Below are 24917 nucleotides of genomic sequence, written 5' to 3'. Positions count from 1 at the left end.
AACATGATTAAGGTGGACTCATGATAAGAATAGAGAGAATTACACACAATTTATTTTCACCGCTTATTATGAATAATACATACACACTGATCCGCCCATACACAGATTCGCACACGCACATTCAAACTCCTATTCTATATGGTAATCTACACATACATGTATATACACACATATATATATATATATATATATATATATATATATATATATATATAGTACATGATACATAAGCGCATACAGTACGTTTCATAAGTATATATTCATTCGTATCAGTTAGATACTCTTTGGGCTTGTTTTTATCTACTTATTCTGAAAGAGTTGATATAATTATTTTCGCTATAGATCTCATTGGATGATGCATTCCATTAAGCCTACTGCCAGCAGGCACATTTAAAGAAATATCATCTGATTGATTGAGGTGATGAGGCATTTAAAATGAACCGATACATTTTCCCAACACTTACGCATTTAATGACGTCTGCGATATGTTGCCATGCTTCTCGTCTAGCCCTCGCAGCGTTAGATTTCGTCATGATTATGGTCTTGAATTCCTCATATGTGTTCATGATCATCTCCTGCTCGTCAGCGGAGTAAAAAGAGGCTCTTTCTTTGCGTTTATTTGCCGTTGTACTGTTAGAAAATCATGGTTTCGGTGATCGACGCTTCCCCCTTTTGAAGTAGGACGGACACGCGCAACGATCCTGTTGTCTGACATCTAGTTCGAATTAACGAGACTGTTTGAGCGCGGATCAGCCTTTGAGGAACCGAGATAGCCTGATGTCAATCATCGAGTTAATTTAAGCTGGATAATAGGACATTTGATCGACTTAGTTGAACCACGTACGAGGAATAGGGCCCAGATCTGTCCTGAGAATTGCCACAACCAAACTGACACCAAACGTTGATGCACTGGCATAAAAGGGTGACCAACAACACTGTTCCCACTGAAATTAAATGTACGTTTTCTTTACTTTTTAGGTAATGGCTTTTACTTGTAATTTACATTAGTTCACACAAACACTCTCCATCCATCTGCTACTGGCCCGGCCCGTCTGTCAAATTTTAAAACTCAATGTGGCCCCTGAGCCAAAAAGCTTGCCCACCCCTGGTTTAGAGACATGCATTTACTTTGACAGTCTGGAACATTTACATGCGCATTCACATATATTACTTTTTTTGTTGATCTTCACGGGCTCACACTTAAAATGTATTCGGGGCAAAACATTTTGGCCTTAAACCCCGGCAAAACTCCACAGCTGTGAAAATAGAGAGACGGCGGCTAGCAGCTAACCAGGCTAACACCACGAACAGTACTAACAAAGGCAACGGTGCTCACAGAGTTAACAGTTCTAACCTGGAGGGGAATAGGTGGGTGTGCGTTTATAATTCCGTGAAAAAAGGACTCCCTCTGTCGTGGGTCGGGGGCGTCTACTCATAACATTAAAAAAACAAGACACCTTGAAAGTTAAAAGGAGGTTTGATATTAAATCCTAGCATTTCAGTAAAATACTGGACTGACTATGTTTTACACTTAGTGTCACAAACATTTTTATTTAGACTTGTTTTTGCTTTTATAATACATTTGTTATAAACTGCCAGTATATGTATCTGATTTGCCATTGAAAGTAGTTATCCTTTTTTTCTGACGATGATTATGATTGAAAAATCACAGACCCATTTAAGAAATTATCATCTGTTTCGGTATCTGATTGTAACGGTTGTGGTAAGGATGCAGAAGCACTACGACGGACACACGGAATAGTTGGAACGAAACATTATTTCAGGCTGAACACACAACAAGCAAACAGTCGTGGATCTGCACACATGTAGAAATCCACTCTGTGGAACACCAAGCCATCAGGGGAGAAGGCAGACAGGAACCAGAGGAAGCAGAGGCAGAATCTTGTGGTTGGGGACAGAAGGCTGAGTCGTCCAAAACAGGCAGGGTCGGCAACGGGAAAACAGTCGGAGGGTAAACGTGGGAAAGTCTGGCATAATGCGGAGAACGATCTGGCAGTGAGTGTGTAAGAAGTTTGGTATTGCTCATTCTTACAAGTGGAAGACCGCAAATAACAATCAGAGCGGACCGTGCTTGTCAGGATTTAGGGCCTTAAAAAGACAGCCGCTAAAACAGAACTTTTCATACAGAGCGTGAATACAGGTATGAGAAAAAATAATAATAAAAAAACAAAATATAAGTATGAACCAGGAAATGAGCATAATTTGTCTCCTTTAAGTGACCTCAGCATAAAGAACCCTCAAAGATCCTCATTCTGAATGAGCATTTCACTACTTAATTTCATGGAGCACGAATCCCTTATCACCTAGAAATGTGGGGGGAAGTGGGTGTGCTCAAATGAGACACTTAAGGGGTCTGAATCCTGGCGGTTACAACAGGGCACTAACCACAAAATGATGATAATGCTGTTGAACTCTGACACTGTACTAGTACTACACAATGAGCTGATGCCCGTACATCTGCATAGACAGGCTTAAGTCGGTGCTGTTAACATACATGAGGAACTGTGTTCTCAATTGTGAAAAAGGAATCTATTTGTATTGTCATATGTGCAGGGCTAATACAGTTAATGCAGGTACTGTGTGATGGACAAAGATAAGAGCCAACAAGAGGTGCTGAAATTGACATGTGTCAATCAAGTTTTATTTTGGGGAGAGTTCCACTGAGCAGAACTGATGTCCCACTGTGTTTTATTCCTCCGTAATTATGCAGACTAGCACTGGGTGTGCACGCCAGAATCATCACAATTTACATCTGCAACTTTCTGCAACAAAAAAAATGTTTTCGTTGTACATTTGCACCTAAGTGAAATGAATGAAACGACACAAACACGGAGCCTCCCGAACATTCATCTCACAGCGAGGCAGCTGGCCCTTGAGCTTCAGCTTGCAAAAGCTTCACCCCTCACCTCTTAAATCTCCACAGAACTCTGGAGAGTTTACAACAAAATAGAGATAACACTTCAACAGCGGGGCTGCAGGCTTCCAGCCCCCCCACCATCAACCACCCTCCCTGCAGGTTATCTTAATTGTACAAGACAGGCAGCCTCAAACTACAGAAGAATCAAAAGAGATCAACCCGTTCAATTTAAAGCGCGAGACCATGCAGGCAAAGAGGAATCTCTAATTACTTATGCTAATAGGGTGACAACAGAGAGGCAGGGAAGCAGGGAAGAGGATCCTCTTCCCAGAGGACCCTTTTTCCCCCCCATCCTCCACACGGGGTCTACATTTGGTGTATCACTCAGGGTCTGCTCTAATTCAAAACAGAATTAATCTTTTGGATGCACAGGCTGGAGAAGAGGCAGACTTCTCCTTCACAGCGTGTCCCCCATGAGGAGCAGAAGCCACTGAGAGGTAATTACTGTTATCTGCTGGTTGTTTTATTAACATGTGTCCTCAAAGAATGGAGAAGCTTAACTTGGCCCCTGCTCCGACTGATGCCACACTTGATAGACCAGCACAGAAAATGATTACAGAATGGGAGAAAAACGTCCCCCATTCCTTTTCTCTTGATCCTGAAAAGAAAATTGCGGTTATTTTTTTTTTATTTCCTCTGCACTACTCCCACTCTTTAAATTTCCTTCTGGGGCGCGATATTTCCTCAGATACGTGGATCGAGTGAGAGGGAAGAGCAGGGAGAGTTGGAGTGCGAGGAACAGGGAGGAGATAGGAGAGAGGAAACAGACGGGATGAGAGGAGGAGGTGCAGAGTGGAGAGGGGAGATAGATTAACACAAAGACTTTGCAGCGAGCAGAATGAGAAGAGAAGCCCAGAGAAAACACACATGCCAGCAGCCGGTAATTACATGCCAATCATCTGCCCACAGGCCAGTGCAGGGATTAATTTAGAGGGGAAACGGTGGGAGAAATTCAATTAAAAAAACAACGAATTAATAAGCAGTGAGTTTTTTCCTATGGCCACAGGGACCAGCCAAGGGGCGGGATTGGACCTGCACGTGCTGGTCAGCCATTGGGAGTGAGGAAGTGGCAGGGAACGTGATTGGTGGTGTTGAAACTGAGGAAAAATTGGAGGGAAAATGTAATGATGGCATAATGAATGCGTTTTTAACATACGGAATTAAACTGGGAGAGAGAAGAAAATATTTAAACCATTGGAAATGGGGTGTGATCATATTATCATGTCTTTCAAGACTATTGTGATCAAATAAATGCAACTAATCATGCATTTTTCATTGTGAAAAAAATTGACTGCATGAACTGTGCCAGAAAAGCTTTTTTTATTAGATATTGTTATGAACGATAACATATTACAGCGCTTTTAGTTTTTATTTTGCCAAGCAAATATAATTCCAATATTTATACATTTTTAGAGTTTTGAACACGTTGGGGGATACAAAGGCGACAAACAGAGACCCCAACATTCAGCTGTTTTATCTTTCTCTAATAGACCCTACATTCTTTATACCAGGGGTCACTAATAGGCGGATTGCGCTCCGGATACGGACCCAGATACTGTCCTATCCGTACCTGGAAATATAACTGATGGATAATTGAGAATTATATGTTTTGAGGGAGCACTTCTATTTTAACCTGCACAGCTTTTCTAGCCTTTACGTCACTCGTTCAGCGGTCCAAGAAACACACCGGCCAATTGCATGCGTTGTAAATCATCTCACGTGCCGCTACTCAGCCAATCGTATGTGTATTCCAAAATGCATCGTGAGTCGAGAGACTGGGCAAGAAAGAGAGAAGTGGGAGAAGTAAGTGAGTTCGAGGAGCAATTTCACATGGCGTGCTGCAAAAAGAAAAAAGTGTACTGCTAAAACAGAGCTTTTAACAAAGAATGGACGGACTCTTATTTGTTCATTCTTCCTGCTGGCGCTACTAAACCACTCTCTCATATGTTCAGATACCGTGGCCGTTATTAAATGCGCCAATGTGAAACGCCATTACGAGACCAAACATGAATCTTTAGACCAAACATCCCCACTCCAATCTGAACTGAGGGCAAGATGTTAAGATGTGTAGAGATTGTTTATTATAAAGTTGACTGAGACCGATATGATGAGAGTTAACAAAAAAGAAAAAAAGTTAACTACAGCCACTCTTTCATTTTCATTCATTTTTCTAAAATCACTTTCTTTTAGATGCAAGTTACACAAAATGTTTTGTGTATTTTATTTTTAGGAACATTTATTTATGTATTTCTATGTATTATTTATAATCCATCCAGTTAAATTTGGCTACTAGGCTTCTTGAAAAATATATATATATATATATATATATATATATAGCACTAAATGTTATGGGATAGCGTAGCAGGTGGACCCAAACACACAGTAGGTTTAATCCAGCCAAGAACTTTATTTTTAATTATGCAGGAGGGAACAAAGAATAAACAAACAAAATGACGGCAAACTGTCCAGCGGATAAAAGTCACTCCTTTTCTCCACCGGAGTCGGGAGGGAAACTCAACCGATGCCAGAACAGGCAGCCTCCGGAGACGGGAGGGAAACTCTACCGTAACGTCCTTAGTCGAAAGCCAAACAGATTGTCCAATACGGTAGGCCGGAGCTGGAACACGACGCCGATCCGCCACTCTTATTCTGCTCTGCCGTGCGAAGCAGAGCAACCCGAGTCTCTCTCCACACCAGTCTACGACGAAGGGCATTGCGTTGGACTGACGGAACTGCCACCTCGACCTCCTGGCTAGGGAACAGGGGAGGCTGATAGTCCAAGGAGGCCTCAAAAGGAGACAGTCCGGTGGCAGTAGATGTGTGGGAATTGTGGGTGTACTCAACCCACGGGAGGTGATGGCTCCAAGAGGAGGGATTAGTGGAGGTCTCACACACACCTGAGGATGGCCTCAAGCTCCTGGTTCAGCCTCTGTCTGTGCGTCCGGCTTGGTGTTCTTGTGGCCCGGCCGATGGGTGATAGTGAAATTGAAACGGGTGAAGAACAAAGCCCAGCAGGCCTGGCGAGAATTGAGGGGTCTAGCCGTATGGATATATTCCAGATTCCGGTGGTCGGTCCATACGATAAAGGGGAGGACTGATCCCTCCAGCCAGTGCCTCCACTCCTCCAAGGCTAACTTGATGGCCAACAGTTCTCGATTGCCTACGTCATAGTTTCTCTCTGCTGGGGAAAGTCTACGGGAGAAGAAAGCAGAAGGATGGAGCTTAGAGTCGGAAGCTGACCGCTGGGATAGTACGGCTCCGACTCCGGTCTCCGAGGCGTCCACCTCAAAGACAAACTGGCAGGTCTCGTCTGGGTGGACCAGGATTGGAGCAGAGGCGAACCACTCCTTGAGGGCACGAAAAGCCTTGTCGGCCTCTGGGGTCCATGAAAAAAGCACCTTGGAGAAGGTGAGTCGTGTCAGCGGTTCTGCCGTTCGGCTGTAGTCCCGGATGAATCGTCGGTAGAAATTAGCGAACCCCAGAAACTGCTGGAGCTTCTTACGTGAGGCGGGTACCGGCCATTCGGTTACTGCCTTAACCTTGTCGGGGTCCTTTCTCACCTGACCCTCCTCAATGAAGACGCCCAGGAACTGCACAGAGGTAACGTGGAATTCGTACTTCTCAGCCTTAATGAAGAGCTGATTCTCCAACAGTCGTTGCAGGACCTGGCGGACATGGTTAGTGTGCTCCTGGGGATTCTGGGAGAAGATGAGAATGTCGTCAATATACACAAACCCGAAACGGTTGAGGAAGTCGCGGAGAACGTCATTAACCAGGGCTTGAAAAACGGCAGGTGCATTGGTTAATCCAAACGGCAGGTATTCAAAGTGTCCCAAGGGTGTGTTAAAAGCCGTCTTCCATTCGTCCCCCTCGCCAGGGGCGGACTGGGGGAAAAAAGTGGCCCGGGAGTTACTGTCAGACCGGCCCACTCAATACATGGCGCGTTGCCCACTCAATGCATCGCATGTACCGACCAGTCAGTGGCCTACTTGGAAAAATTCCCATACACTTAACATTATTTTGGATGATTACAAAGAAATTACATCATATATGTTTTTTTTCATAACATTTGGATCCACCAATTTGCCTGGACGGACACATGGAATAAAATGATACTGGCTATTGTAACACTCCAAGGTAGGTATAGTTTGCTAGATGAATATGCTTAACTCTGGGCTAGTATCAGATGGTTATAACTACAGAGCCTTAAGGAATGTATGTCAGCAGAGAAAGACCACACAATAAAGAAACTGGAATCAGAGGGTAGAATTAGTATGAACTATATTGTAGAAATGAACAGAACAGAACATACGATGGGGTGTGAACATCAGTGGTAGCAGTAGTGTTGCATGCTGGGTGTGTGAAGGGGTGTTGAAGGTGCATAACAAAACAATAAGTTAAGTAACAGAACCTAAACTCACTCTGCCGGCCCAGGTGCATTTGGGTCATTCGGTACCGGGCCGCACTGAAAAAATAAATATTATTTCCGTTTTATTGAAAGTTTTATTTTGAAAAATGACCGGATTCTCTCGCAATTTCATCCGCCTGTGGCTCTTGACACATGTTTTAATGCCAATCGTATCATTTTATTTCGACGTGTTTAACCGCCACACCTTGAATGCCAGTCCGTGAAAATGTTGTCTTACATGAAGCCAGTTCGTGGTGCAAAAAAGGTTGGGGACCCACTGGGCTAGAGTGATTGACATTTAATAACACCTAAAACAAAGTTAGACTGACAGAAGAGATTAGATGAGTGAAGATGGAAACCATGAGTTTGAATACAGATCGCGAGGAGTAGTATAAATTTCAGTCAGTCATTATTAACTATAGGTATTAGAGTAAATTTAACGTTTTCTGTGATGCATAGAATATAGTCTAGGCGATGTCGAGCCGGCGATGTCAGAGGGAGGGCCGGTTGGTGATAGACGTGGTGGACCGGTATTGGACCATCCCAACCCCCGTCGGCCCACTGGGGATTTCCCCGGTATCCCCTATGGCCAGTCCGCCCCTGCCCCTCGCGAATTCGGACCAGATGATATGCGTTGCGGAGGTCCAGTTTAGTAGCCACGTTGTACTTTTGTTTCTCATACATACTTTTAAATGATAAAACGATTTATTTTCATTATTTTTGTAAATGACTATAAAAGTAATCATTTGGAAAGTGTATTATGTTCCCTTTTGTTGCAAAACCAGCAAAATCATACTTAAATAAAATAATGAGAAACAAAGAAGTACAACGTGGTTACTCTCAGGATGTATACAGAGAACGGGTGGCTTCGGTGACTCAACTAAAATCATAAAACTGATTTATGGCAGCTGACCTCTCGTAACAACAATGGGTGTTCTCAGGAAATGTGGCTCCGCCCGCTCAGCTCAGCAGCTGCCGAACTAGTGGCGCTCAGGTGCCGAACAGTGCCGCTCGCCTGCCACAGTTCTGACACTGGGGTGCCAGTGCCACAAGGAGGATCTCGCTGTCTCTCGCGGTGTCCCGACTCACCACAGTAAAGACAGCTTCCTGAGCGGATCCGTCGCACTCTCTCGCGGACTCATCGCAAGCTGCATCGGCTCCAAAGGGGGAGGTGCCGGGGTAGGAGAGTGGGAGCGCGCAGGGCTGTACCGTCGGAACGGGCTCGGAAACTGAAGGCTGGAGGCGGAAGCAAACTGACGCACAGAATTGGAAGGCCTGTAGTTCCTCTCCCGACGGCGTTCCCGGATACTGTTATCCGTATTGATCGAGAGAGTGAAGAGCTCTTCTAAAGACTCTGGCTGCTCCCGGACTGCAAGCTCATCCTTCAAAAGATCCGAAAGACTGTTGTACTCCGCTGCGCTGGTGGAACCCTGACGAAGACTGAGCAGGCGCTGAACAATGTCCCTGGTGTAAACTGGCTGATCGAATACCTTCTTGAATTACTCTAAAAAGTGCTTGTAGGGGACCCGGTCTGAGCTGTGTCTGTTGAGCCAAGCTTCAGCCCAGACCAGCGCCTTGCCACGCAGCAACCCAACCGTATAGGCCACCTTCGCATTGTCTGAAGCAAATGTGCGGGGTTGCTGGTTAAAAACAAATCCACACTGGAGCATGAACCCTCTACATTCCCCGGACGCTCCATCATAGGGCACAGGTGAGTGAACAAAAGACTCACGGGTGCTGGATGAGTCCTCAGGGTCCTGCGTGAGGTCCTGCATCAGGCTTCCTAGCGCCGCTACCTGGGACCCGATAGAACGCTGGGAGTTCAGTGGGTCCTGCAGCACCTGATGGTGTTGCCCGAGGAGAGCGCCTTGGTTGGAAATCGCCCTCTGCAGATGCGGCCATAATTGGTCAGTCCGTTCTGTTATGGGATAGCGTGGACCCAAACGCACGCTCACAGCAGGTTTAATCCAGCCAAGGACTTTAAGAAAAGAATAAACAAACAAAACAATGGCAAACTGTCCGGTGGATAAAAGTCACTCCTTTTCTCCACCGGAGTCGGGAGGGAAACTCAACCATAATCTCTTCTAGACACGGTCTGGAGGAACAGGACTGCGCGTCTGTGTGGAGGCCCGAGGTCTGACACAGTAAAACGATAGTCACAGGGCCTCGACCGGTGTACTCCGTGGTACTACGCAGGAACGGCCTCTTCACACAGGTGATTCCCAGGGATCGACGCTGAGCGGCAGGGGAGCAGAAGACAAACGATAACAGAAGATAAAGGTAACGATCTTCACTGAATCGGTGTTCGACTTACGTGGGATGAGGCCAGATTGGTAACCGGACGGACTGACGACACGCTGGGGAAGCGCCGTGGCATTTAAGCCAGCCGGCGGCGATCACCGGAATGAGCCACAGCTGAGCCTAAGGAGAGGGGCGTGGTAGTGGGCGGAACACAGGGGTGGAAACTGTAGGCTGACACAAAAACAAACATAAGCACATGCACATGGCCCTGTGACGGACAGGGGGAAAAAACAGAGGAGCACAGACTAGGAGCAGACAGGAATCCTAACACTAAATAGCACAAGTTTATTGTAATGTTCCTTTGCACAAGGACATTTTCTCAATCTGGACCTTTTGGAATTTTAACGGGGGATTCCTGGACCGTAGGACACCGGAGGCAGACACTCGAGACAGCAGGCGATACGGGGTTGAAGCGGGTGAAAGTCGGGACGAACTGACAACCCCAGACTGCAGGACCAGGGTTATTATAGTGGCAGGGGGAAGGATTAGTGTAATTAGAGTCTGGTGTGTCAGCCTGCGAGAGGTAATTGGCTGGAGTGTCCGCAGCTGTGCACCAGTCAGGGGTGTGGCCATGGGAGTGACTGGAGGGAGAGGAAAATCCCAGAACACATGGCACAACATAACAAACAGGGAAATGACAGACACATGAGGAGAGGAGATTGGGGGGGAAACAGAGGTTAACACACACAGTCCAACAGGGATCCTGACAGATCATTTGTTTGGAAATAGAAAAATAATTGCAATCAATAAAGGGAGATAGATTTGTATAAAATCGAATTGCTGTCAAGTTTCACCTAAAGTAGACTATGAGGTACACTGCAACAGCATATTACATCAAAATTCATATGGACAGCATGTGTTTATTGTTGTTATTTCCTACTTTTCCTACTAGCCCGCTCTCACCAAGAATGGAACGACAATTGTAAGTCATTTTGCGTGCAATAAGAACACAGTTCTTGCTTTTTGCGTACCATTTATATAATGTAGACTTCAGTGAAGGCAATGTAAATGTATCTGTGTGAACATGCTACGCTTTGAACATGTGGCATAGTATAACATTTGAGAGATGGATGGATCAAACAGACAGCACTGACAGACCGGTTGCTGTTTTTTGTCTGTTAGCGACATGTTTTCTTGCAACGTTGTACTTAACTTAGTTTATGTAGTTATTTTAAGCACAGCTATGATGTTTTTCCTAAGCAAGTAGTTTTGTTGCTTCAACATAACTGCGACCTCTTCACTGTAACGACATGAATGGCATGCAAAAAGACTAAAATGCGCAATAATGACACTTATATATACATAGTCTAGCTATTTATAAGCCTTCCCCTAAGAGTGGGTTGAGACAACAAACAAAGTAAAGCCCAGTTATGAACGACATGGATCAAAGATGTGTGGCTGTGTTTTAGTTGCTGCTTCAACAAAAGACTGGACGGATCAGAGCAGAGAGTTGTTTCTGGGTTTTCTTCTGACACAAGCGGCTGCGATCCACTCTGGCGCTCCTCAGCTGCGCCGGGTGGAATATCGATTTTGAATCCACCAGTAGCTGTCACCGGCTCATCAAGCATCATTGATATGTTATCTCGGCTTTCCTTCACATTTTATTTTTATTTCACCTCTCTCTCACATTTTGCTGCTCATTTCCTATTGGCTCATTGATATCAATCCATCCATCTAATTCAGCTACTATAATCATGACGTGATGTTTACGAGTGCCAACAGCTGCCGACGTCAAATTATTATATCAATAAGAACATCGGTAACACTTTATAATAACTACACACTATGAAGCATTAGGTAAGTATGAGTAAATACTTAAATAAATACATTATTCATCCATTTATATATATATATATATATAATGATTTATGGTTAGGGACTATGTTAATAAATGCTTTATAAACGCATATTAATACTGCAATTCATGATTAATTAAGGTAGTTACTAGTCGTTAGTAAAGTGTTTTGTGTGACCTCATCTGAAGTGGGGACTATCTATGCCTTACAAAGCATTTATAAATGACGTTGAAAGGCCATCACTGCCTCAAAACCCATAATCTTTCAGCAGAAAAGGCAAATAGACACAAAACAAAGTGATCAAGACCATATCAATATTTATTGCAAGATGCAAACAATATACTGTTAAATACAAACCTCTAAGCCATTCATTCATGTAAAAAAACAAACAAACAAAGACTGGATATAAAACATTTGTAAATGTACAACTGGAGCTAACCAGGAGCTTTGCATATTAGTTTACATGTCTATCTACATAGACAGGAGTGTGTTAGTGTGTTTATAATATACTATAATATATATATATGAAAAAGCAAAGCAATGATTTAAGACAATTTGGTTTAATTCATGAAGACAGTCAAGGCCTGTGGAGTGTCTCTGGTTAACGCATCCATTCCGGTGAGCATCGGCTCGGCGACAGGTCAACCGACTGGCCCTGGAAAAGCATTATTAACCCGGTAATTGGCGGGTAATTAGACCATTGTTTGTTGGCACTTCACTAGTATGCACTATTGCCTGCCCACCATCATGATTTATGAGTGCATAATTTACATTCTGCCACTCTAATTACATCCTCTCAGCACCCATTACGATGAGGCCTCAGTGATGCATATGGGGAAATTCTCACAGAATAAATTTCTGAAAACAAAGGCACACTCTGCAATGGCATGACCTGGTGTTTCTCTGCTGTGTTTATGTCTGTACAATGCATGGACATCATAGTGCCTCAGCCCAGGTGAGTGGATTTTAAAGTCAAATTCTCAAACGTGCAGATTATAATAACTGGGAGGACCACTGTGAGATTTCGCGCGTGGAAAAGATCATAATCAAAGTATTTTCATTTTCCTTTGTCTTGGTATTGGTTGCTCTGCAACGTGTAATCAGAACAAACCTCAACATGGAGCCAAAGGTCAGCACTTCTGTACAATTACTAATGTATGCACTTAGTGGCATGGAATTAGTTGAACCTCAAAGTATATAATTTTTATAAGCAGCCCACGTCTTATCTTGAAGGGAATTGTAATGAACTCAACCCTCCCATTTGTAAAGAGTGGAAAATTACAGGTTTGAAGTATTTTCATGTGCAGCATGGGCTTGATTAAAGCTCTCTCTCTCTCTCTCTCTCCTCCACTCCTATTCTTCTAGTGATGATGTGGTGATGATATCTTTGGGCAACCCACAAGTTTCTTTCTCCTCATGTTACCGCCACAGATTTTCTTGACCTGTGTTGTGCAACAAAGACAATTAGCTCAGTAACTCAGAAGCCAGGAAAGACTAACAATATATTATGAATTGTTATCATGATAAGTGATTCTTCTTCTTCTTCTTTCAATGACCTGTTGTGCAATAACTTTTCCCATTCCATGACATCATGAAGAATTAGTTTGGCACTTATTTAAATTATTATGACTTAACTTATTTGCTGGTGGCGCTGCACTCCAACACACTTACATTATTTAACACCACAAGCAATACAAGCAACAAAATGGCCAAGCGCGGCCATGCATTGTTGGCGAAGTTTCCATTGAAGTCTTGCTCAAGCGCTCGTTGGCCTAGTAATGGTGTGAAATAGCACTGGGAACAGGCTAACTGCATTTATTATTTTGACGGAATGGAACAGGGTAAAACAAGAACACATGATTGGTTGACATGACCAGCTCAGCTTTGATTTGTAGCGAGTCACACAGGGGCAAGTGTCCAGGGTCAGTGTGTAGCTTCATATGTCACCGGCTTCAACTGAAAAGGACTTGTAGACTGTTGCTGCGTTGCTCATAGTGTGAACACTGCATCAGGAACCAAAGCACATTCCAACAGTTGGACTTAACAATGACTAAACATAATTTGATCAACTGATATTTTGGCAAAACCTGGAAAAATAATCGTAAAAGTGTAAAAATAAGGGCCAATTTGAAAATAACAAAATATATGGTGAATCTTTTATATCAAACCATTATAATTAATTGCATGGTTTCCATATAAGTGACATATTTACCAAATGGAAGGCTAATATTCGATCCTCTCGGGAAGAGGAGGCAGCATTAACAGTTGGCGCAGAGCTGCTGAAAAGTATTATTTGACAGTAACCACATAGGTTTAATATAACTCACCGTGGGTGTATGATTACACTGATATGCACCATATTCCTGCTCCCAAGCTTAGAGGAGACGGGTTTCAGTGTGGCTCTCTTCTAATAAGTACATTGAAGATGGAGCTTCTTAATATAACCCAAGCTTGGATTGCTACATTCTGCTTTAGCCCTGAGCGAGAGAACTTTATGTTTGTCAGGGAAGTGTGAGACGCCCAGTGAGACCTGGTGTCCACCCACCAGTGACGACTACCTGCTTCCGCCAGGGAGGGCCATTCAAGTTAGAGGCTCACACTCGGATCACACTTGAGTTGCATACAAATTGGCTTCAGACTTGATGTCTGTTTCAGGAGATAGGGTTTGCCAAGCTCAGCCTCCGTCTTACCCAAGCACAGGGTTCAGACTGTGGGCAGCACTGCATTATCTGGAGGCATTAACCTATGGGGCTGTGCTGGGACTGGAAGCTGCACTGTTTACACACATGCTGGGTTCAATTGAGGTTTTCTTTTCCTTATCTAATTCTTATAAACTGATGGTCACCTCAGTGTAAGCTTTCCATATGGATTATTTTATCGGTGGGTTGGGAAAAAATGGAAGCAAAGCAACTTAATCCAGTCTTGCGCTATAGCCAGAATATCGTAACAATAACCAGGGAGTGGGCCAGATCGGTCTATTCACAGTGTGAGGTGAAGATAAGGTGATCTGCATTACCATACACTGTAATATAATAATTCATCCTCAATATCAAGATCAAGTTCAGTTTTATGTTGTAGTTGCATCATCTCTGGTGGGAGGTTTTACCAATACTTGCCAACTTCTCTGTAGTATTAGTACTGCAAGCGTGGTTTACTTAATAAAAAGTAATCCAATCAAATTTAAGAAAGAAAGGCCACTATAGACATACTGAAAAAACTCTTAATAATTTCATATTTACATTTCATCTAGTCTGACTCGTTTTGGTTATGTATTGGATAGAAGACAATGCAAGACTGTTTGACTTAATTCAAGTAAATCTCACTTGCCTTGTCTTAATGAGCAACTTTATCTGATTTGGGCGTGTGGTCCATTAAGGGTGCTGGGGCTCTGCCCCTCCTCCAATACAAAAATAATATTTGATACATACATACAGTACATAGATACAAATTGAATGACATCCTTTTTGCTATTTTTGTGTTGTGTTGTGTAAAAATGTCAGTTGTTTCTCTCACATAATTAATAAATGATTACAGAAACGTGCAACGACTAATGTCTGTGTGCTAAAGGGCCTACTTTGTGTGTAATGTGTTCATATATTCCTGATGCCCAATGATTGGTTGACACCACATGCTGAAAATAACTGGAACTTAATTTCATTTTATCTGTATTTTACAGATTTCTCTAAGGCAGCTGTGGTACCAAGTCTGAGACCCCTAACACTAATATAGATAAACAATTTGCTGAAAATAGTACTGGGACATAAGATTCTAGTATTGTCTATAATAATAACCTACATATTTGTGAATTTGGGTGCATTTTATGAACGTAAATATGTGTTTATTGTCATCTGACTGTCCCTGGGGTCCTCCGTGCCGCTGACACCGCCGACGAGGCACAGAGATGAGAGCGGGCGGGAGGGCAGGTGTCAGATCCGTGTCACGCCACTGAAATTTGGGGTGGATGTTTAGTAAGATAGCGGAAACATTTCTGTTACAGGACCTCCACTATGCCCTAACAATTATTTTAGCACTGGCGTTTGAAGAATCTGGAGCCTGGGGCCCCGGAGGGTCTGGGGCAGTTGCACATTTTGCCACGATTGGTAATCCGACCTTGAATAGAAGATTGTAATCCTTTTAATTTCAAAGTCTTGATGTTCCTAATCTTGACATATTAATAGTGAATAGGGTTTGTTAGTCATAGTTTTTTGAGAGTTAACTCCAATTTTATTTTAAAATTCAATCAAGGAGGGATGCGGAACATCCTGTAAAAGACACGCTTGACCCGCTCATGTAGAAAATAAATGAGCCTACCAGATAAAACGGGCATTTTCCAAACACCTCCTCCAGCATTGACAGCGAGGGTCGATTCGGCCTGGTACAGGCGAACCAAGAAGGAGACAGCTAACATTTAGCACAGGCCAGGCAGACCACTCAGATCAGTCTGAGGAGCCCCTCGGCAGAGACGCCTTCTCTTTGCTCCCCGTGGGACCTGACTGTCTGGACAGATGAACGACGCTGTGAGCGCCCATCCTCCCGCCAAACTATACTTTCAGAGCAGAGACAAAGGGAAGCCCTCTGAGGACGGAGAGAACTCTTCATTAGCTTGTGTTTGCATGGATAACTCGCTCTCTGTGTTGTCTTTTTTTTGGTGTCCTCTCTCCGTCCCCGATGAGACTAGTTAACGGTGAGGTAATTACTATTATTCACTATTATTCTGAAACACAGGAACTAATGGAACAGATAAAAGCAAGAGAGGAACACATTGTCGAAGGGCTTAGTGGAAACAAATTACAGTACAGAGATGTTATTTATTCACTAAATGAATGTGAATTGCTGTCTAGTGTAACAGTCTTTACCTCCAGAAAACTTTTACCCACTGAAACAGAGCTGTGATTTATCTGCTTATAACCTTAAATGGAGTCTCCCATTTAACAAAAAAAAACACGCTGATATGGAACCAACAGCAACTGGACCAAAGCCTTGACAGCCCCTCCAAAAAACTGAAATAAAGAAAGGCACAACTGATTCTGACCCTTATTTCATAGTCCCAACCTTATAATTCCTCCTGTACAGAGTACAAATACAACAAATGGCTTACACGTTGTGCTTGTCTTTGCATATTCACTATGCTCGTTCTGTTCACATATATATATATAGCCTTGTGGAGAATTGCTTCCATTGCTCATCAAAAACTGCAGCATGCCTGCTGTCTAGTTTCAATTCAGTATACATAAAAAAATGCACAGACAACTGCCCTGGGCCGTGGCTACATCAATAAGATTAATCAAACTGGTGAAACTCGAAGCCGGTCAGAATAACACTGCTATTTTATAATCTTCAAGTGTGGCGTTGGCCTATAGCTTACGTTGGCCATCTGTGTGACTGTACCACTAACTGGGCCTGTGTGGTCCGCATATGTTTTCATAGTTTGTTTATTGGAAAAAGTGGCAGAAACGATAAAACAACTTGTATTTTTGTTTCTTCCTCGTCGCCACGAGGGGACTACTTGGCCAGAAAGAGAGCTCCGGGAGAAAGACCCTCAGTCAGTAGCTTTGTAGCAACTGGAATTCAGCCAGAACAAACCCCAGCTCTGGGGGACTTCCCCGACTCTCTAACAGAGCAGCAAATGTTCTGTTGCAGCTGTTACACAGGTTAGACCCAGCATTCCACCAGCCCCTGTGACCAGGCACTGGGGTTTGTGCTTGCTGAATGCAAGTTGCTACAGCTAACTGCTAACTGAAGGTCCAGCCTCCGGAGCCGCTGCCCACTGTTCTCCTTGGGACGTGGTGTCCTGGGGGCAGCGATGACAAAACTAACATACAAGTTGTTTTATCATTTCTGCCCAAGAAAATGGTAGTCTATGATTTGGTCTGTATTCATAAACTTACTGAAGTGAAAATTAAGAGCTTAACAGTGAAATGAAGGCTACTTTCCCCCTCTGTCAGACAGCTCTGGAGGATAGACGACTCACCGCCTCCAAAAAGCTGAAGTAGAGAAGCAGCAAGTGGAGAAAACTTGGGAGTCGGAGTCTGCACTTGGACTCTTTTTCTCTAACCTTCAACGCATACATAAGCGTGCAAACTCATACGCGCACACATGCAGACACAAACACAGGTATACACACACACAATGAACACACACACACACACACACACACACACACACAGCCTTACCCAACTCCACTCTGCTCATGTGTGAAATGAGCAAGGGTCTTATCTCTTGGAAACACACCACTGAGCCAGAGGAGAAGTAGAAAGAGGGAGACACACAGCGGGAGAGGAGGGAGGAGAAAAAGGAGGAGGTGGAGAGGGGGAGATTGAGAGAGAGAGAGAGAGAGGGGGGGAGGCGTCACGTGGTGTGCATGCTGATGACTGTGGACTTGGGAATCTGCTGCAGACTCTGGAGGTCTGAGGCTGAGCCATTATCAACCTTCTGCTCCTCTGGTAGCCTGCACCTCTTTACTGACCTCAACAAGCATAGCACCACACCCTCCTCACACACACACACGCACACCATAACTCTCCCATAACTCCATGCTGTGTGTGTCGACAGTCATTTTTAAATGACTGTTGCATTCTTCTTTTAAACTCAGTTTAATACTATACATGTGAACTGCATGTATAAAACAGAGCCATAGGTCAGACATACAGCTGAGATCTGTGAGACTCAAATCAGGGAACTCTCTTAAGCCCTCCTGTATGACTGGTAGTTTCCAAGTTAAGGTGGAAGCTGTGGATCATTATCTAGTGACAGACTGGTTGTTGACTACAGATTGGATCATGAGCGTACAGATTTGTGAGCCAGCCACTTCCCCTCACATGTTTCTTTCTCCCTCACTCGGGTGTCAGCTGTGTACCGCCACCATAACGAGATCCAGAATAGTCCAGTTTTTCTTCCGTCACACTTCTTTCTACCACACATACTCGAAGAGCTTTGTCTTGCACCTGGAAATGGTGTGTGTTTCCCCAGCTGTGCTAAGTGCCACCGACTTTAACCCCATTCTGTTAACTTTCTGTTGACTCAAAGAAAAATCCACAATTGAAATCAGTTAAACAGACTTAAAAAAGACAGTAGACGCCCCACTGAGGGACGTAATGAGGAGAATTAATTAAGGCAACATGGGAGAGAGGGAATAAGATGTCTCGCTGAATAATCTGGAGGGGAACTGCTAAGTGAGCTCAGTACGACTTCAAGATTGAAACGACGAAATATAGCAGTTTTTAAATGATTTAGCTTTATCGCAGAACCTCTTTGTGTTATACCTTCGCTCTAGATTGTTAGATTGATAGTCAAGACATTTCACACAACATAGTATATGATGGAGAAGCCGTCCTTAAAGTGAAACAACACGTTAGAGCGTCTTTAGCTTCTGTGCTGTGAAGTGTTTGAATCCTTGGCGTTCGATTGGGCCGATATAAAGAGGTAGGCTCTGAGTTTTGCACGATACGGAGCTACAGAGGACTTCTCCACATGTGATCCCCATGCTGCAGTGACACAGAGCTGGTTGTAAATGGGCAAAGTCTCCCTTGAATGAATTACACCTCAGCCACATTGTTTTTAGAAATGACAACAACGTTTTTGCCCGCTGATATCCAAACACACATCTCTTCCTGTCTCTCTCCATATCGCTCTGTTAGCTACTACGAACCACAAATGGTTAAGTGCAGTTTTCTGGGAAAGGTGTGGCTAGATAGTCGATCAAAGTCTAATTTGATTGGGACTTTTAAAAGAAATGATCCAGAGTGCAGAATGAGTCATCAAACATTTGAAACTGTTTTACAGAAGAGAAAATACAGGGTGTTGATGTAGACATATTCTTACATATATTTGGCATACAAGAGATACATGAACAGGGTTAAAACTGTGAAAATATATTTTTCATTTCACAGGGTCTCTGAAAAGATAATCCATAGCTAAATACATCAATTCATTGTGTTTAGAGGTATTATGAAAGTGATTTGAGTACTTTCAAAAAAGTATTTTAAAGGTACTGAATGCTGGCTTTGTTCCATGTGCTGTGTCCCTCAGATGAGGCCTGAGAATGCACCTACAGGTGGATCGGTGATATTTCTAAAGAAAGACCATCCTCCTTTCTTTCAGCGATTACAGTCAATGTGCTGGTCTGATTCAGGAGCATGTTAAGAAGAGAATGTACTCTCGTTTGCCAATAATAGATGCTTCAATTGATCCCACTTTGTCCCTTCCTTCTCACGGGATCGTTGTCTGTCTCTACATGATTGCTGCTGAAGACTGGCTGCCTTCTGCAGGCCCCTTACTCCACCCGGTGGTACATGAGAGGAATTGTAGGTTCAACATGAGAGTAACTATAGCTTTGTGAAAAATTAACTTTAATAGAAGGCTAAAGGAAACCCAGAAAACATTTATGAAACATACTGAAAGCAGAGGCATCCACACAGCTCACTGAATAGTTGTGTGGGTGTGAAAAGAGTGTGATTCATATGATGCAGCCCTCAGTCATCAGTCTCATTGCTATGGGAGCTTGTGTTAAAATGAGCAAGGATATGCATCATGAGGACCAGCTTTACAATCTTCATCAACATAGTTACGGGGTCGTTTCAATAACTACAGCTTTTTGAAAATAATTTCCAGAATTCATGAAGACTCTTTTTGATATCCATGTTTCAGAAAAAAAATGGTTGATACTGTAACTCTGTGACACAAATGTAATTGAGTAATTAACTGGGGCTACGTTACACTTTCTCTTTAATCTGTCAGCCATGATAGGAAACACAGATTATATGAACTCAGCCAGTTGTATCATATTTACCCAAAGGTAGTCAATAGATGTAAAAACTGGAAATGTCCAGCCCAACTTCCCACCTGTGTGTCCAGCCATGTGATTGGACTGAAGTGAGAACATGGGGTTAGCTGGCTGGACCATAGCAGCAAGTACTGACAACTGTAAAGTGCCAATAGCACTGAATGTTTGGTCATATTCTTAGTTGAGTTTACCAATTTTTTACGAGATAGTTCATTTCAATCAGACTCATTTTGGACTGTATTTTCTTAAATTGAAAGTTATATGTGCATCCACTTCATGTTTAGACAAAATCAAACAACGATATTAATAAGAAGCATTGCTTTGGTATTTGTAACAGAACTCTAATATTGTAGTGTATCAACCCTTGTATTGAAAAGTAATACCCCACTCTATAGGAAAGGTTATAGGTCTGACACATTGGGACTCATGGAGGAGTGTTGTCTTGTTCTTACTCTAAACTTCCCACATTGCTCATACGAGTTTTCCAAATCTGATTCAACCACACCTTGTGAATGCTCAAACTGTAAATCAAACTACTACAACAAGACTACTTGTTCATGAGCTGGTGAGCGTTTCTGAGCTTCATAAAGCAGATATCCTGCCGTTCACCACTACCATGCCAATAATATCTAAAGAAAAGGAGTAAAAGTCGTTGACACATTAAATCAGCAAACATAATTCTCATCACACTGCAGTGAATCAGATATTTAAGGCAGGGTTGGTAATGTTTAGAAGCAAGCAAGAGTACGTTAGATTAAAAAAATGATCTAACCTAAAAATCCAGCCTGCTGCCAACTCTTTTCCAATGGAAGTAGCTAGCAGCACCTGCTACAAAAAGTTCCTCAATCTATCTTTAATTTGAATGTAATTATTGCGACTGCGGCTTAGTGGTAGAACAGGGTCGTCCTTCAATCAGAGGATCGGCAGTTCGATTCCTGGCTCTGCTAGTCCATGTCGATGTGTCCTTGGGCAAAACACTTCAGTTCCAGCTGTGCCTACAGTGTGTGGATGTTGTCCTGATGGGCAGGTGGCACCTTGAATGGTAGCCATCAGTGAGTGAATGGGTGAATGAAAATTTGAAATCAAAGAAGATTGCCAACCCCGCCTTTATCTATATATATTATTTGGATTCATGTCATTTTTATTTGATTTGACTTTGGTGACTATTGTTTAACCCCTGCGGAGAAAGCAGACTATTTATACCTGACTAGACTTTGGTGACATCACGTAATTCCCTGCATAACTCAATCCAACTTCAACCTGACTTTTTACATATTCACTCCACCATCTTACTTGAGTGCTCTGCGTGTACATGTTATGCAATATATTGGACATTTCAAAACAATGAAGCCAATGTCCATGACATGTGCTCTACTGTCTGCTAACAATCCCACAATGCAATGTGTTGCATTTTATAGATGTGAAAATTACAGTTGTGAGACAGTAAATGTCGGACCTAAGTTTAAACTGGCTGACATACATGTATGGGCATAAAACTGACAAATCCCCCCCCCCCAAACACACATATACACACAATTCTATTTGACGGGAGGGTATAACGGTTTAACATTTCCGAAGAGTTGAAGAAATTCGGCAGTCCAGCAAACTGTGCTTTCCTTCCCATGATTCATGTCCAATAAAGAATTCTTCTTCTTCGACTCCAATCTCATCTGTGACCAGACTTTTCAAATAAAATCAACTCCACACCGGCCATAGACATCTGTCTTCAGACTTACTAAGGAAGGGCAAACAAAGCAAACTTTCTATTATAAATCTTAATTCATATTTAATCTTTGGCCAAAATGATAGTTTTCTGGATAATCCTTTTCCTAAATTACCGCCTCCTTTATAATGACAGACATTTGTGCCTCTGTGGAGAGGTGATACAGTCCAGAGAGACTGCTCTGTGTTGTACGTTCTGTCATTCAGACCATCAGCCCTTATTATCTCCCAGCGATCAGCCTCTAAAATGAGCGGCAGAGAGAGAAAAAAGGGCCCGAGGAGACGACAATAATGAGCGATTAGGACCATTAAAACATGACTCAGCTGTTGGAAAAGCTGTCACGTCAACTCTGCGGAAGTTGAACATTTCTCACCCAATACAGCAAAGCTGACTGATGCTGCACATTTGAACATCAAATAGAGGCGCGCGGTCAAGTGAGCAGCCTCAGTCAACGATCAAGATGGAGAGGTAGCGATTAGAGGGCACAGTGGAAATTTTCAGATATTGCTTTTTGGAGGCAGATGTCAAATTAGATGCTTTCAAAGCTGATAACCAAAGATGTGTGCCTTTACGATAAAGCCAGACACAAGGCAGTAGATGACAGAGTTCTTTCCGCAACATATTGTTGGGCTTTAACAAAAAAGATTCACATTATGATGAAGATGCCAAGATGAAATAAACGTGACACACTTCATTGTGTAACATTATCCCTCAATTTAATCAACCAGTACGGATGGACCGAAAAGGCTGTCAAATGATATTCTGTTACATTTGCAGGGGCGTAAATGAAGACATTGCAGGCAGTCTGGTTGCAGTGGGGCCCATGGTGTGGAGGTGGCCCAAGAGAAAGCAGAGCCCGTCACAATACAGCTGCAGGAAGGAGTCCTGAAACCCGAGCCCTGGAGTCCGCTTCTCTTGTTTTGAAGTCAATAGGTTTTTCAATGCCTGAAATAAGGTCTGCGGTTAACACAAGCTGAAGAGATTTTAACATTTTGTTCTACGACCGAACGTGAAGTCATGTGACCGTGGAGTAGTTTGTTTATAGCTAACGTTAGCTTTATACTTCTGCTGATTGTATTCACGCTTCAAAGCTCATACAAGTGGTGTTCATTTGTGAAGATGATCTTGCTGAAAAAAAATTAGGTAAACTTATTAAGTAGCATAAACATTTGTTTGCCACAGAGATTATTTTCTGCAAAAATCCAAAATCCAACAGAAAAATCCCACTGGCTTCTTGTGGAGGGAACCAGCGTGATGCTAACGTCTGGGTGACAAAAACACATCATCGCAGGTCCCTCATGTGCACTAGGACCCATTGTAACTAACATACGCAGCATTATTAATAACATAATTAACTAAAAGGTACTAAATGTTGGACTTACATTAATCATACATACATCATAAACAAAACTTCTAATTAATGTTAATGTTTCTCTTTCTCTGCTGGAAGTGAAAATGTGGCAATGTTGTAGCAAGTGCATGAGAGGTTTCTTTCAAAATAACTTCAGCTGACTGACAGGTGGAAGTGAACAGTATACTCGTGCATAAAGTGTTACAGAATGAAAAAAGAATAACTAATGTCCCTGGTGACGCTGCGCTCACTATACAGACATTGTTGACTACTTCGATGGCAGTAAAGCCAAAACTGTTGATGCGTTGGGCAATTTTCACCGCCCTCTGCAGTGACTTCTGGTCCGGGAACAGGGCAGTTGACAAAGACTACTGAGATGCAGTTGCCAAGGATGCCCTCAATGTGCAGCGGTGGAAGTTCACCAGACTCAGAGGAGACGGATGGACTTTCTCCAGTCTCCTCAGGAAGAAGGGTGTGCCTCTTTGATCAGGGTTGGAGTGTTGAGGGTCCAAGAGAGGTCCTTGGAGATGTGGACTGTCTGCGTGTTTTATCTGATTTTTATTTCCATGTTATTCTATTAAGTGTGTTCAATTTTCCATCAAATAAAGTTTTATGACAATGATCATTTTATTAATTATTACTGTTATTAGTGTTGATATTATTACATTATTATAACGTTTTTTCTGGGGTGTTTTATGTCAATCCATCTTGCAACTGCCAGGACAATTCACCCAAAACAAACAAACAAGTCAACCTGATTATTATGAGGCTGATATTTCAGTCTGGGCCAATGTGGTAGACTAAGTGTGGCATAAAGAAATCTACTTGCCTCCTCATTTTTCAATCAAATTGATTCTGTAAACACATTTTGGGCCTGGGGTTTTTAGAGCTGAAGGTGTGATAGGTGTTTTGGGGAGTCTAACTGGAAGTGAGCCATTTACAAATGAGCCTAAATCCCTGACGAGTACAGCGTAGGGGCAACTTACAGCCTCAGAGTACCAATAAAATCCAACACTAAAACTGTCTGGCGAAGGCAATTGCCTGTTTGTTAACTTTTTATTTAACCGCTGAGATTTCCACAGGTGCTATTGGCATGCCAGTTTATGTTAACTGGACAATGTTAGGAGATTTCATTTCCTTTAAGTACTCTGTTTTACTCACTACTGTCTCTCAGACTGTTGTAGAACTCTATCATTTGGATGTGGTCCACACTGAACGACAAATGAGATACAAATGGGTTTGTTGCATTATAGTTTGGTGTGAGTGAATATTGAACTGAGCTTGGCTCGACGCATACTTTTATGTTGATATATAAACAAGCAACTGTCACACTTCTGTCTCTTCTCCTTTAATGTCTTCTCTTCCTCTCCATGTGTCCTCCAAATGACATTCCTTTCAAGCGCTAATGAGGATGGAAGACAAAGACAAACAGAACACGCCCTATGTTAAAACGTGTTCAGTCTCAGACTCTCAGGGTTTTTGAATCAGGTCCATATTTCACCACCACGAGTGCATGAAATGTGTGACTGCACACTTTACATTGTGTAAAGTGAAATACACTACAGTACCTATTACACATGCAGGCATTATTTACATGAAGTGGTAGAGAACACAGATT

The sequence above is a fragment of the Pholis gunnellus genome, assembly GCF_910591455.1.
Source record: "Pholis gunnellus genome assembly, chromosome: 8".
In the NCBI taxonomy this organism is placed as follows: Eukaryota; Metazoa; Chordata; class Actinopteri; order Perciformes; family Pholidae; genus Pholis; species Pholis gunnellus.
This window is presented reverse-complemented; position numbering follows the sequence as displayed.